Source organism: Zalophus californianus, chromosome 2 (genome assembly GCF_009762305.2).
Source record: "Zalophus californianus isolate mZalCal1 chromosome 2, mZalCal1.pri.v2, whole genome shotgun sequence".
Lineage (NCBI taxonomy): Eukaryota > Metazoa > Chordata > Mammalia > Carnivora > Otariidae > Zalophus > Zalophus californianus.
The window spans coordinates 61,772,108-61,786,318 of NC_045596.1; the positions used below are offsets into that span (position 1 = coordinate 61,772,108).

At 41.3% G+C, this 14,211-nt stretch overlaps 1 pseudogene; it reads right to left on the reverse strand.

The window, feature by feature from the left end:
- Positions 1 to 5,670: 5,670 nt before the first annotated feature.
- On the reverse strand, positions 5,671 to 6,088 carry LOC118356764 (annotated as a pseudogene).
- Positions 6,089 to 14,211: the final 8,123 nt, after the last annotated feature.

Sequence of the window (14,211 nt, forward strand, 5' to 3'; positions counted from 1 at the left end):
TGTTGGATGCATCCTCTACTGAAGGTTACTACTGAACTTACCCCCTGTCCATTGATCTTCCCCTGCAATGACTCTTATGGATTCTGGGAGGTACACTCTCCTCCTTGTAACTTCAGGCCTAGACATGGTTCCAGCTCCTGCTGTAGCTGGCCTCAGGGATGCTTTATTTTTTCTCATGGGTTTCCTTTACCTTGTCTACACCTTTATTAATGGTGCTTTTATTAAACTCTTCTCAATTACACCATTTAAGTATGTCATTTATTTCTAGATACAGCAACCTGGCCATTTATTCACACTTTCATTCCTTCATTCCCTCAAAAATCATGGCCAGGAACTATTCCAAGGACTGGGTCATAAAGGTGAATAAGAAGACATATTTTCCATGAGCTCAATTTTGGTGAAGGAAACAGGCAAGTGAAGGAGTTGTAACAAGAGGTGTGTTAGCTTTTTTTTGCTTTGAGAGACTATGAGGTTCTTAACTTATTTTGGGGAGTCTAATAGAGAAATGCTTTCTGAAAGACAAAACTTGTATCAATCCTTGAAGCAGCATGAGTGGGAATTAGCCAGGTGGCTGGAGAGGATGAAAAAGAGAGGATGTACTAGAGGATGGAACAGTATGGAAAAAATGCTAGACCAATCAAAGGGGACCAGAGTAGAGGTAGCACATGAGTGATGGAAGACTGAATCAGTCAATAAATGACCTCTCTTTCCTCTTAACAATGGAGAACAAACTGAGGGTTGATGGAGGGAGGAGGGTAGGGGGGTGGGATGGATGGGTGAAGGGTATTAAGGAGGGCACTTTTTGTGGTGGGCCCTGGGTGTTGTATATAAGTGATGATACACTGAATTCTACTCCAGAAACCAATATTGCACTGTATGTTAACCCAATAAAATTTTTTTAAAAATGACCCCCTCTCACCCTCCTCTCTCCTTTCTCTTTTTTATTTTGTTCTTGTTTTTTACTATGGCAAGAATTTTATCTTTATCCTGAACATGGTGGGGAGCCAGAGAAGGATTTTGTTCTAGAAAGATCTCTCTGGATGTAGCGTGGAGAACGGTCTAGAGGGGGGTACCTTGAAGGTAGTGAAAACAGCAGGAAGAATAGAGAAAAGGAATAGGTGAGAAACAAGGGCTTCAGCTATGGTCATAGCAGAATGGATGCTTAGGTAGGAGGACTCGAGGGAAAGTCTATATGGGTAGGCTTTTTACTACACCAGCAGCCGCTTTCTCATTTCAAACAGGGGACACAGAAATACAGGAATGACAAGGAATTGGAAAGTTCTGTCTATATCCTAAATTAGGCTTGCATGTTCTGAAGTTCAATATCATATGAATGCTGTAAAAGATCAAATAATACTATGATGTATCTGTATCTGTAACAACATCAGCCCCATCCAAATAATGAGTTATAGACCAACAAATCCAAGCTTCCAAAGGGCAGACCACCAACACAGAGAATTCTTTCTTCTGTGCTGGTAGGGATGGTGGCTGCCTTCCATCACCTCTGGCTGCCTTTGTTCTTCAAAGAACAGGCACAGGATCCAAGCAGGCATCAGAATGCAGTGAGAGCAGCAATTAGTTCTGGTGAGCCACCTATTGGAATTAGTCCAGTTGAGAATGAGTTAGGAAAACTGCAACTGGAATTGTTCTCTACACAAACCTTATTTCTCTTCCCTCTTCAGGCTTTGGTAGAGGGAAAGAAGACAGAAAAGAAAGAGGTTGAGTAGGCTCTGGATTCTGTAGCAGTTTGCCTTGGTTCAAAAGTAACAGAATTGAAATGAAGCTGTTGAAATAAAAATTGGAGTGCTTTCCCTGCACCTAGTCTCTCTGTGCCTGTCCCTGAGGATGGCTCCTGTGGCAGAAAGACCATTTTTGTCTTTATTCTCTTGTGGGCTTCAGGGCTCTCTCATTGGAAAAAGGGATCCTAGGGCCATGACAAGTTGTTACTGGCTCTGCGCTTCAAATATGCTTTCTTGACAACCTCAAAGGTATATCTTAGTGCTGAAGAGCAGGGCCTTGGAATGTCAACAGCTCGGGTTTAAACCCTGGCTCTGACTCTTGCTAGCTGTGTAACTTGGGGAAAGTTGCTTAATTCCTCTGAACTTGAATTTTCTCGTTGATAAATGGTAATGTCAATATTTAGCTCAAGGGGGTCAAGGGTGAATTAAATGAGTCAAAGTATAGGTTACCTGGCTCAGAGTAAGGACTCAAAGGGTGGTAACTTTTACCATTTGAACAGTAAATTGGAGATGAATTTGCCAAATTAAGAGCCCAGGCCTTCACTTTTGTGGTTGCCCTCTGCTTAGGCTGGGAAGCAGCGGAAGCCTTCAAGAATGTTGCCTCAGGCTTGGGTTGGCTTTCACCTTGAGGAAGGATGATTCAGTGTGGAATGTTGGCTGCCTCTACAGTGAGGATTCTCATGGGTCTAGTTTTGAACTGGACTATCTGGTATTTGAGTTTTCTGTCCAGGAAATCAACTGAGAAAACACTGGGTTAAGCATGTGGCGAGAGAGCTTCTCTAATTTGGTAAACTTTACTTTTACAGTGTTATTACATGACTTATAAAGGAATGTTCTCACTGATTTTTGGGCCTGCAGAAGCAAGTGCTATCACTCCAACTGGCTCTTAGCCATGAATTTGGTATCATTCCCAATTCAAACCTGCATTATTTATACATTTGCAGTGCCACAGTAGAGCTGACCATTTCTCTTTTTTAAAGGTACCTCTTTTTGGGCTTCCCAGCATGCCATGTCCCCTTTCTTCTTCCTTTCTTTCTGATAACAGAGAGACAATGCAGTGTGCTGGCTAAAAGCAAGAATTCTAGAGCCAGACTGCTTGGGTTTGAATTAAGCTCCATCACTTACGGGCTATGTTTCCTGGGGCCAAGAATTCATCCTTCTGTGGCTCAGATTCCCCATGTAGAACATAAAGACAAATAATAGGATTGTTGTGAGGATTAAATGAGTCAATATGTATTGGATGTAGAACAGATCTGGGTAATAATAAGTGCTGTATGTGTGCCATGAGCTATTCTAGATGTTTTTCATACATATTATTAATCAGCCCTCACAATAATCTTATGAGTAAGCACAATTTATTCCCATTTCACAGGTGACGAGCTGAAGCTTACAGAGGTTAACTAGCATGAGAGCACATAGCTAGTAAGCAGAGAAGTAAATCTAGTAGAGAATTAAACCCAGGTTTGTCTGCCTACTTTCAAAGTCCATGTTCTTGACTATTACTTACCCTGTGCTGTGCTTTGTTTTTGCCTTTTAGTGCTGTTTTTTATTTTTTTAAAAGATTTTATTTATTTATTTATTTGAGAGAGAGATAGTGAGAGAGAGCACAAACAGGGGGGAGGGGAAAAGGGAGAGGGAGAAGCAGACTCTCCGCTGAGCAAGGAGCCCCATGCAGGGCTTGATCCCAGGACCCTGGGATCATGACCTGAGCTGAAGGCAGACGTTGAACCTACTGAGCCACCCAGGCACTCCTAGTGTGTGTTTGTTTGTTTTTAATTCAATAGGCCAACATATAGTACATCAATAGTTTTTGATGTAGTGTTCAATGATTCATTAGTTGCGTATAACGCCCAATGCTCATCACATCGCGTGTCCTCCTTGATGCCTATCACCCAGTTACCCCATCTCCCCACCCATCTCCCCTTCCACAACCCTCAGTTTGTTTCCCGGAGTCATGAGTCTCTCATGGTTTGTCTCCCTTTTTGATTTCTTCCCAGTTTTCCCTCCCTTCCCCTATGATCCTCTGTGCTATTTCTTATATTCCACATATGAGTGAAACCATATAATTGTCTTTCTCTGATGTATTATTTTTTAAAAACACATTCTTCTCCAGCATATTTGGCAATCCTGATGTGACCTGGCTACCTGAGAACAGAATCTCTTTCCTGACTACAGACACATGAACACTCAAAATGAAAATGGATGACTGGAATTAACAAATTCCCAGAAAGCACTGGTAGCAATCATAGAAATAAATAAGTCAACTTGGTCACTGACTTACCGCCTTAGACTTGGTTATATCCCAGCTTGATTACAGCTGGCCTCTTAGCCTCTAGCCTTATCCTATCCTTCAGACAGCTTTGGGATTCAACTAACTTTTCAAACTTTTGTTCTAAATGACCCCTACACATGGAAAAGTGCTTCTAGCAAGTCTAGGGGAGGCATAGTTTAAAGCAGTCTACTATAAGCATAAGATTTCTTTGAAGACTTGCATTTTATCTTAAAAATTCATGTGGATTTTGCTTATCTCCCTTTTTAATTTTTTCTTTCAAATAAATGTTTTATTAACAAATTAATTTTAGAGTCACAGAAAAGTTGCAGGGACACTAAAGAAAGTTCCTGATTCCCTTACCCAGTTTCCCCTAATGTTAACATCTTATATAGTACTGGTACATTTGCCAAAACTAAAAGATCAACATTTATACATTGTATGCACTAAACTCCAAACTTTATCTGGATTTCCCCAATTTTTCCACTAATATGTTTTTCTGTTCCAGGATCCTACCCAGGGTACCATGTTGTATTTAGTCGTATTTCCTTAGTCTCTTCTGGTTGTGAAGTTTTTCAATCGTTCCTTATTTTTCATGGCCTTGATTAACTGTTTTGAAGGGTACTAGTCACGATTTTGTGGGATGTCCCTCAATTTGGTTTTGTCTGATGTTTTCCTCATGATTATATTGGGGTTATGGGTTTTGAGGAAGAATACCATGGGGATGAAGTGGTTTTCTCATATTTAAGAGTACTTCATAGCAACATGACTTATCACTGATGATGTTAAGCTGGATCACTTGGTTAAGGCAGTGTTAAAACAAGGGTAAGGCAAACACTACCAGGTTTCTTCACTGTAAAATTATTTTTTTAAGTTTTTTAAATTACTTTGTTAAACATACAGTGTGATATTAGTTTCAGGTGTATGTAAAATGATTATTTTTCCCTTTCCCTACTCTCTTCTTAGAAATCTGAGTCACTAAGCCCAGCCCACACTCACAGGGATGGGAATTAAACTCCACCTCCTGGACTGGGGAACATGGACATATATTATTTCAAATTATTCTGTAAGGAAGATTTGTCTCTCCTTCTCTATTTATTAATTAAATCATTTATTTATATCAGTTTGGCTCATTAGTGTCTAAACATAATACTTTCTACTTCCAAATCTATGAATGGAATTAACTTTTCTTTTTTTTTTTTTAAAGATTTTATTTATTTATTTGAGAGAGACTGAGAGATAGAGAGCACGAGAGGGAAGAGGGTCAGAGGGAGAATTAGACTCCCTGCTGAGCAGGGAGCCCGATGTGGGACTCGATCCCGGGACTCCAGGATCATGACCTGAGCCGAAGGCAGTCGCTTAACCAACTGAGCCACCCAGGCGCCCTGGAATTAACTTTTCAGAAACATGTGTATCCTGAGGATTCTGAGAAACACAGACAAAACCCATGCCCCACTAGGTCACTTCCTTGCTTCCTCTGAATCATAGGCTTTAATAATAGTTATGAATGAAAGAATAAATGACACAGGTGAGCATGATCATTAGTATTGTCTGAGGGTAACGATGTTTGACTCTAACACCAGTGTCTGACCAAAGAGCTACTCATATTTCCTTTTCTTTCTTTCCTTCTTACAAGGAATCAACTTTATTGGACATTCGGGGTCAGTTTCTCTATTTGCCCTTCCCTGTGATCTTGGCTGGTGTGAGGAATGGAATTGTTATCTGGTACAGAGTGGAGGAGATCTTGTTGATGTGGTAGAGGCCAACCATGGAAAAGGTGAAGCAGGTGGTAATGCAGACTTGGTGGATGAGGCCAGATGCAAAGAAAGCCAACAGGAGACAGAGAAGAATCTCAGGGAAGATCTTTTTTTGGAATCCTTTGCCAAAGACAACATTCTCCAGATTACTGATGGCGGTGGGAGAGAAGACTAAAAGGCTGGAACCCAGCAGCCCCCCCTCCCTTGATGGTGAACCACTGGGTGCAGGCCAGCTGGAGGCTATACATGTGCATCCCCACAAGGAGCAGCAGGGACAGGAGGCAGGAGAGTGCCAGCGACGCCCCAGTACCCATGGCCATCATGTCCTGCCGTTCGGCCCTATTGCTGCCAGGCCAAGAAAGAGGGGAGCCCAACTGGAGCAATTGCTGTGTGTATATGTCATCACCTCATATTTCTCCTTTTGATATTCCTTAAGACATACTCAAAATGTTTTATTTATTTTTGAAGATTTAGTTTTGAGAGAGAGTGTGTGTGCACACACAGGGGATGGGGGTTACGGGTAGGGACAGAGGGAGTGAGAAATTCAACCAGACTCCACACTGAGCATGGAGCCCCATAGGGGCTCACTCTCACAACCGCTAGATCATGACCTGAGCTGAAACCAAGAGTGGACACCTAGCCACTGTGCTACCCAGGCACCTCTAAACTTCTTTTGTATTAACACTAACTGTTAGAAGAGTAGCTGATGGAGCCATTTTGCGAAGGTGACTTTAAACTACTCCTTTACAACGTCTTCAACAACTCGGTAGCCTTTACAACGCAGTATAAAAGCTAAGAGGAGGGGTAGTGCCTCTTTAAAATAGGAAGCCTAAGGAGAAGACTCTCTGCCATGTGGGCATCTGGAGGCCTATTTTTTACACTGGCCTGAAATCGTGGACCAATTGCAGAGTGGCAGTAGCTCCTAGGTATTCTCATTGGTCTGCACCCAAGATGAAGGCGGAGTTTTGGGTATAAAAAAAAAAAAAAAAGAAGGCTGGGTGAGGTTGTTTCTTGTTCTGCTGCTGCAGGAGATTATGGAGTGATTAGTGAGTGAATGTAGTCTAAAATTTTACAGGCCTACTAGTAGCTGGGAAGTTCTCTGCTGGTTAGGAGGGCGTGAGTGGAAAGAACCAAGATTCTCCTAGATATCGAGGGAAATTTTGGGTAGCCTACTTTAGAATTGAAAGGTGAAGGAAGAAAAAGACAAGGGAATCTAAGCAAACAAAACATGAAAGCAGCCGTTTGCAGACAGAAAATATCTCCTAGGAGTTTATGGTCACTTCATGAAGTCATTTTATCAGGCATGTCTTCCTTGAAATACGGATGGGGGAGAAACTTTTCTAAACTATTGGGGTTCCTAAACGGAGTTCTTGGAGGAACTTAACATTGAAACTTCAATTTTGAGTTTTCTTCTCTCATGCTCAAATCTTAGTGAGAAGTCACCTGTTAATTGGCTTTTCTTTAACCTCCAGCTTAGAAGATGCTTCAGCAAAAGCACTCTTCCAGCTACCTTAGTGAAGTTGTATAAATTTCTAAAAGTACATAGTTCCTTTCCTTGAGGCAAATTCACTAATCTTGCTTTCTTCACAAAAATCTTCCAAATGCTTTTTATCTAGCCTTCATCTAGAGTTGTGAAGTCTATTGGAAACTCCTGTCTAAAGTAATGGCAGAAAGTGAGGGAAAACTATTTTCTCCCTGCTTTAGAGACTAAAAGTTAAATCAGCTTAACTGAAAATTATGGGCAGAAAATGTAGAGTATTTTTGAACTACATTTCTTCGAGAGAAGGAAGTGTCTTTAGTAATACGTAGTGAAGGATTAAAGTGAACTTCAAGCAACACAAGGCTTTTGAGTCCTCTTACCAGGGAGTTAAGGTTTTTAACTACCATCCTCTAGAAAGCAGTTGCCTGACCTTAAAAAGACACAAAACCTGTAGGCTGAAACTCCCCTACTTAAATATGGAGTTGAGGGGGGAAATGTATTACCTCACTGTGGTCTCTAGGTTTAATGTCAGAATTGCTTACCTGAGAGCACTTTTCTAATGGGTGAATGGATAGAACCCTTTGCAGTAGGGATAATGGGAAAATGATCTGTTTAGATGGTTACCCAGAGCACTATGAGAACTGTGAGGCATCTTTGAGCTTATTGGGAAACAATGTTTGTCCTAGAGAAAGGGGATAATGTGGTGTCTTTGTAACAGACTGATCAAGAGTATCCTATGTGATGGATATATTATCTTGACTGATTTCCCAAGTGCTACATAGCAAACTGTATTGCATTTAGTGTTCAGTCATATAACGCTGTTTATTGTAAAAATCACACTATACGTAAATACCTAGGTCTACCTGCTTTAAGAAAAATCTGGAAAAATGGGGAAAAAGCATAAGGATACACAACTTGTCTACCCTCATCCCCATGAGTGGGGAGTAAATTTTGTTAATACTGCACTTATGAAGGAAGCAGGGCTCAAGAGCATAGCTCTTGACTTGTAGATCATGCGCTCAAGATGTGTAGTTCTGGGTTCAGCAATCTGCTTGATGTTAAAATCACTTACGTGAGATCTGGGATCTTGAGTCCTAGACTTTCCAAAGGACATTCCTAGCTAATGGTTACAATTAGAACTGGGGTATTGGGCCAGGGTGGGGTGGGGGGTGTGGGGAGGGGACTCTAGCAAGATGAAGCCCAGGGACAGCAGTGAGTGGCTTAGCTTCTCCGTGGCTTCTCAACATTGAAAACCAATTTTCTCATTATTCCTCCTGTAGGGTTCTCACCTGTAACTGTCTCTTTACTGATAGCAAAGTTTCTCTTCTAATAATACCAGAAGCTGGTATACTAGTGACTTAGTGGTCAATCAAGAATTCATTTAAATATAAGTGAAATCTAATGTAAAGTGCATGGTATATTTTGTCTACAAGCAGCCTTTCCATTTCTGTAAACTTCATTAACTATAAAAGCCAAAGGAAATAACAAAAAGCAAACCATATACACAACTCCAAATCGACAAAATACTTCAGTGGATAAATGGACAAAATACCCCTCAATGGAAAACTAACTGGGGACCCTGAAAAGTTGGCTTTTCTCACCTTAAAAATGCTGGGCCAAACGATTGACCCCTACTGTTGGCCTAATGAATGGACTCAACTGCAGGTGAGTCCCATGAAACTGGTGTCTCTACAATCAAGCTTTTTAAATGTCAAACTTCTTTTAGAACAAGACCTGTAGTAGTGCAGGATTCTCCTCTACCAATGGGAATTTGGCCATACTTTAGGGCATTTCATTTGTGTGGAGACCTCTGAGTTTTGACCTGATGTGCGATCTGTCTGCTTTCTGGCCCACTGAGCTCAGTTCAGCGCAAACCTCTTGGGCTTTATCCTAAAACTTGTCTGGGAATTTAGCTCTTTGTAACTGAAACCCTGACTAGCTCTCAGGGTAGCATTAATAGAAATGGTTCAGTTGTGTCAATACCATTTTGGGTTCAACTCATTTCTTAGGTTTCTGCTTAGTATCCAGTGTTTACCTAGAGCTGCTCAGTACCAGAGTTCAGTGCTACTTTCCCAGGAAACTGGTTGTTTGCTGTATCTTATTTCTTAGCACCAAATTTTAAAGTGCCCTTAGTCAAAGACAGAATCATTACCTTAATTGTAGTCAGCCACTGAGATAAGTACTAAGCAAGAAGAGTAGGAAAACTCAAAGGTGAGAATTCAATGATAAATTGTAACAAGGTGAACTAAAACTTGTGCCTGTAGGAGAAGCTGTTCATTTGTCAGTAGGGTTTTGTTAAAGGGAGCACTATGAATATCAAGACCCTCTCTGACCAGAAATCTACATGTAGATGAGGCAATATTAGATACCCTAATTCAAGCCAGTGGCCTTTGAAACTTTTTTTTGCTATGTATCAAGGTTTAAAAAAAAAAAAAACCTGCTCTAGGAGCAGCAGGGGACAATGTATACTTTCACCAGCCTACTACCCCAACGGGCCCAGAGAATATCCAAGGTTATTGGGGAACATAGTTGAAAATGTTTAAATACGATACCTAGGCTTGTTAAACTCACCCATTAGCATTTTTTCTTTTTTTTTTTTTTAATCTGTCCCTATTAAGGAAGACCCCCTCAAGCTTGAAGCTGTGACTACAGCATTAACCTTTCCAAATTCTCAGGATTCCTCTAGGGAAACTACACTTCTAGGCCTAATCTTCTTTCTCCCTCTGGCAAATTTAAGTTTGAGTAGAAATGATGTCACTCTGGGTCTTCAGGCTTCTGTGATGTGTGTTTCAGTGCTAAGTTTGAGGTCTTAAATGGAGATGGGGTTGGAGAAAAGGCTCAAAAGGAAGCTTCAGCCTTCACTATGGTTCTGAGTACTTTGATGCATAAAGCAATTTGCTTACATAACAGCCCTTTCACAGACCTGATTCTGTTTAACTCCAAAGACTGGCCATTTTTTCCTTCAGGGAACTAATCCTGCAGAAGCTGTGGGTGTAAACTGTGGTGGCCAGAGGTTATCCAGGTCAGTTTTCCCTTCCCCCACCTCCCAAACCAGAGCCATCATCACGAGACTGGTGACTGCAACAAGTGACTGGCTGGGAGCAAACAACTCTTCTCTGAAGATTGTGTGTTGTGTGAGATTGGTCTGTAGGTAACAAGATTGAATAACCCTGTGATGAGCACACTCTGGAAGGGAGGCCTTGCCCTCTGGGGAACTACAGCACAGCTTAAGAAGGAACACAAACACTCAGCTATGGCTCAAGGTGCTTAATCAGTTGCAACACAAATTCTCCACGGAAAAGGGTGAGGGAAAGCATGCTGGGAATCAGAACCGACTTTGAAGTCTGGCTGTTACTCTTTGAAGTAATGTTGAAAAGTGGTGTAGACTTATCCTTTGGCCTAAACTCATTACAATGAAAGCCCTGATGTCCTTGTTTAAAATTTGGTGTCTAATCTAGGCACAATATTACTCAACTGGTTGATGGAAGGGGCTTTTGAAGAACCTAAGTATGGAATGAAGGGAATGAAACTTCACTGCACTAGCAGGAAGGCCCATGAGCTGACCACAAAATGTGGTCTCACTTCACCAGTGGGATGGCCTGTTGGAAGCAAGGTCAAGTTTTCAAGCTGAAGGAGAAGGTTGGAAAAACCCAGGATGGTTTTTGGTCTGTGCTACCACTGGTGAGGTCTCTGAAGCATTCAGAGAATTGAGGGATATTTGCATTAGGGGTGATGAACTAAAGGACAAGGAATAACTGTCAAAAGATACCTGATGTAGTGGAGGGGGAGAAGATGAGTAGGTGACCCTTGTTTCATCTGGTCCCTTGAATTCAGCTAGATAGCTATCAAATTCTGAATACCTGTGAATTCAACCTGAGATCTAAAAAGAATTGCTGCAATTCTACAAATAGAAAAGAGACCAGTTTTTCAAGGTAGGAGGGTGGAGAAGTGAATCTGAAGGGATATATCAGAAGATAAATCAGGGGAGGGGGAGGGAGCCTCCATTAGGCAGCTACTGGAAAATGATATAGCAGCGGAGTGCAAAATCGAAACTTTTGGAAGTTTGCTCTGGGAGGGACATCGCTGCCTGAAAGGTGCTCAAGTGGAGAAGTGGGGCAGAATCATAGGTGGGACAGTGTGGTCTCAGTATCCCTGGGGTCACAGAACAGGGGTGACTGTGTATGGCAGAATTTCCAAGCATTGGTATGGGGAAGCCAGCTGTAGCTAGTGAGCCCTAGAGTGGGTTCTCAGCTCGATTTTTCATTAACCATGAACCACAGCATGATCAGGTGACCTCTTTCCAAGCAGGGGCCGAGCAAGCCACATAGCTGTGGCAACACTCCTTCCCACAGGAGTGGCGTGGATGTATAACAGTCTGCAGAGTTTGGTGCACACAAATGTGATTGACTGCTTTTCCCTGAGTGTACTGAAGAGGGGGATGGCAATCATTCAGCTCTGCGGCTAAAGATTGGGGTGTTGCCATCTTTTTTTTTCCCCCATCTTCTAAAGCAGCATGAAAGCCTTCAGGGAATAAAAGCCACATAGAGCAACTGGAAGCAGCTTACACTGAACCCAGCCCCCTGGCAAGGTGTGGTGCAACTCCACCAGGCAAAGACACCTGAGAATCAGTGTAACAGACCCCTCCTCCAGACTAGCGGGAACATCAGGTGAACAGTGTGGATCACACAGAACTGAAACTCCTGTGCTAGGGGAAAATAGTACATAGAATTTGAGGGTTTTTTTTCTCATGAGTCTTCGGTCTTTCAGTTTAAAATTTTTATTTTCCTTTTCAACCAGTTTCTTTATCAACCTGTTAAGTCTTAACTTTCATTTTTACACATATTTTATAGATTCATTTTTGGCTTCCTTTGACTGTACTTTTATTGTATATTTTTTACAATTTTGGGATCCAGGGTCTTCTGTCAAACCAAAATACACCCAGGACCAAGTGTATCACCCTATTTTGTCCACCTGGAAGATTATTTTTTTCACTTCCTGGTTTTAGATCTCTTTGGGTTTGTCTACTGTGTACTTCACTGGGGTTGTGGTTGATACTTTTGACTTTGTTCTCATCTGTTCTCTAGACAAAATGACTAGGAGAAATTCACAACAAAAGAAACAGAGGTAAAACTCTCTGCCATAGATTTAATCAATATGGATAGAAGTATAATGTCAGATGTAGATTCAGAAATGCTTATAAAGATACTAGCTGGGCTTGAAAAACATGACACTAGAGAATCCCTTAGTGTAGAAACAAAAGAACTAAAATCTAAGGTTGAAATTACAGATGAATGGATAAAGAAGATGTGGTCCATATATACAATGGAATATTACTCGGCCATTGGAAAGGATGAATACCCAACTTTTACATCAACATGGATGGGACTGGAGGAGATTATGCTAAGTGAAATAAGTCAAGCAGAGAAAGTCAATTATCATATGGTTTCACTTATTTGTGGAACATAAGGAATAGCATGGAGGACATTAGGAGAAGGAAGGGGAGGGATGAACCATGAGAGACTATGGACTCTGGAAAACAGGGTTTGGGGGGGGTGGGGGGATAGGTTAGACTGGTGATGGGCATTAGGGAGGGCACATGCTGCATGGAGACTGGGTGTTGTGCAAAAACAGTGGGTCATGGATCACCACATCAAAAGCTAATGATGTATGGTGACTAACATAACATGATAAAATAAAATTTAAAAAAAAAATGCTGAGATGCAGTCTAAAATGGATGCTCTAATGGGTAGGGTAAATGCAGAAAAGAGTGACATAGAAGACAAAATGAGGGAATGTAAGGAAACTGAGGAAAAGAGAAAAAACTAATGGATCATGAGGGGAGGCTTTGATAAATTGATGATAAAGCAAAACTATTAGAATTATTGGTGTCCCAGAGGAAGTGAGAGGGACAGAAGGTATATTTGAGCAAATCATAGCTGAGAACTTCCCTCATCTGGGGAAGGAAACAGGCATTCAAGCCCAGGAAGCATAGAGGAACCCCCCAAATCAATAAAAATAGATCCACACCCCAACATATAATAGTGAAGCTTGCAAATGTCAGAAATAAAGAAAAATCCTGGAAGCAGCTTGAGATGGGAGGTCCTTAACCTACAAGGGCAGAAACATTAGACTGTCAGAAGACCTGTCCAGAGACCTGGCAGGGCAAAAAGTGCTGGCATGATATATTCAGGGTACTAAATGAGAAAAACATGCAGCTAAGAATACTTTACCCTGCAAGGCTGTCCTTCAGAATGAAAGGAGAGCTAGAGCTTCCAGGACAAACAGAACTAAAAGAATTTATAAGGATTAAACTAGCCCTGCAAGAAATACAAAAGGGGATCCTGTAAGGGCAGAGAGGCCAAAACGAACAGACAATCTACAGAAACAGGGACTTTACAGGTAATACAATGGCACTATATTCCTATCTCTCAATAGTTACTGAATGTAAATGGACTTAAAGCTCTAATCAAAAGACACAGGGTATCAGATTGGATAAAAAAGCAAGACTGTTGATATGCTGTCTGCAAGAGACTCATTTTAGATCCAAAGACACCTCCAGATTGAAAGTGAGGGGGTGGAGAATGATTTATCATGCTAATGGACATCAAAAGAAAGCTGGGGTAGCCATCCTTATCAGACAAATTAGACTTTAAACCAATGACTGTAATAAGGGATGTAGAGGGATACTATCATAATTAAGGGGACTATCCAACAAGATCTAATAATTGTAAATACTTATGCTTCTAACTTGGGAGCAGCTGATTATATAAACCAATTAATAACAAACACATTAACAATAATAGGGGACTTCATCCCACTCACAGCAATGGACAGATCATCTAAGTAGAAGATCAAAAATGAAATAAGGGCTTTGAATGACACACTAGACCAGATGGACTTCACAGATATATTGAGAGCATTCCATCCTAAAGCAACAAAATACATTCTTAGTGCACCTGGAACATT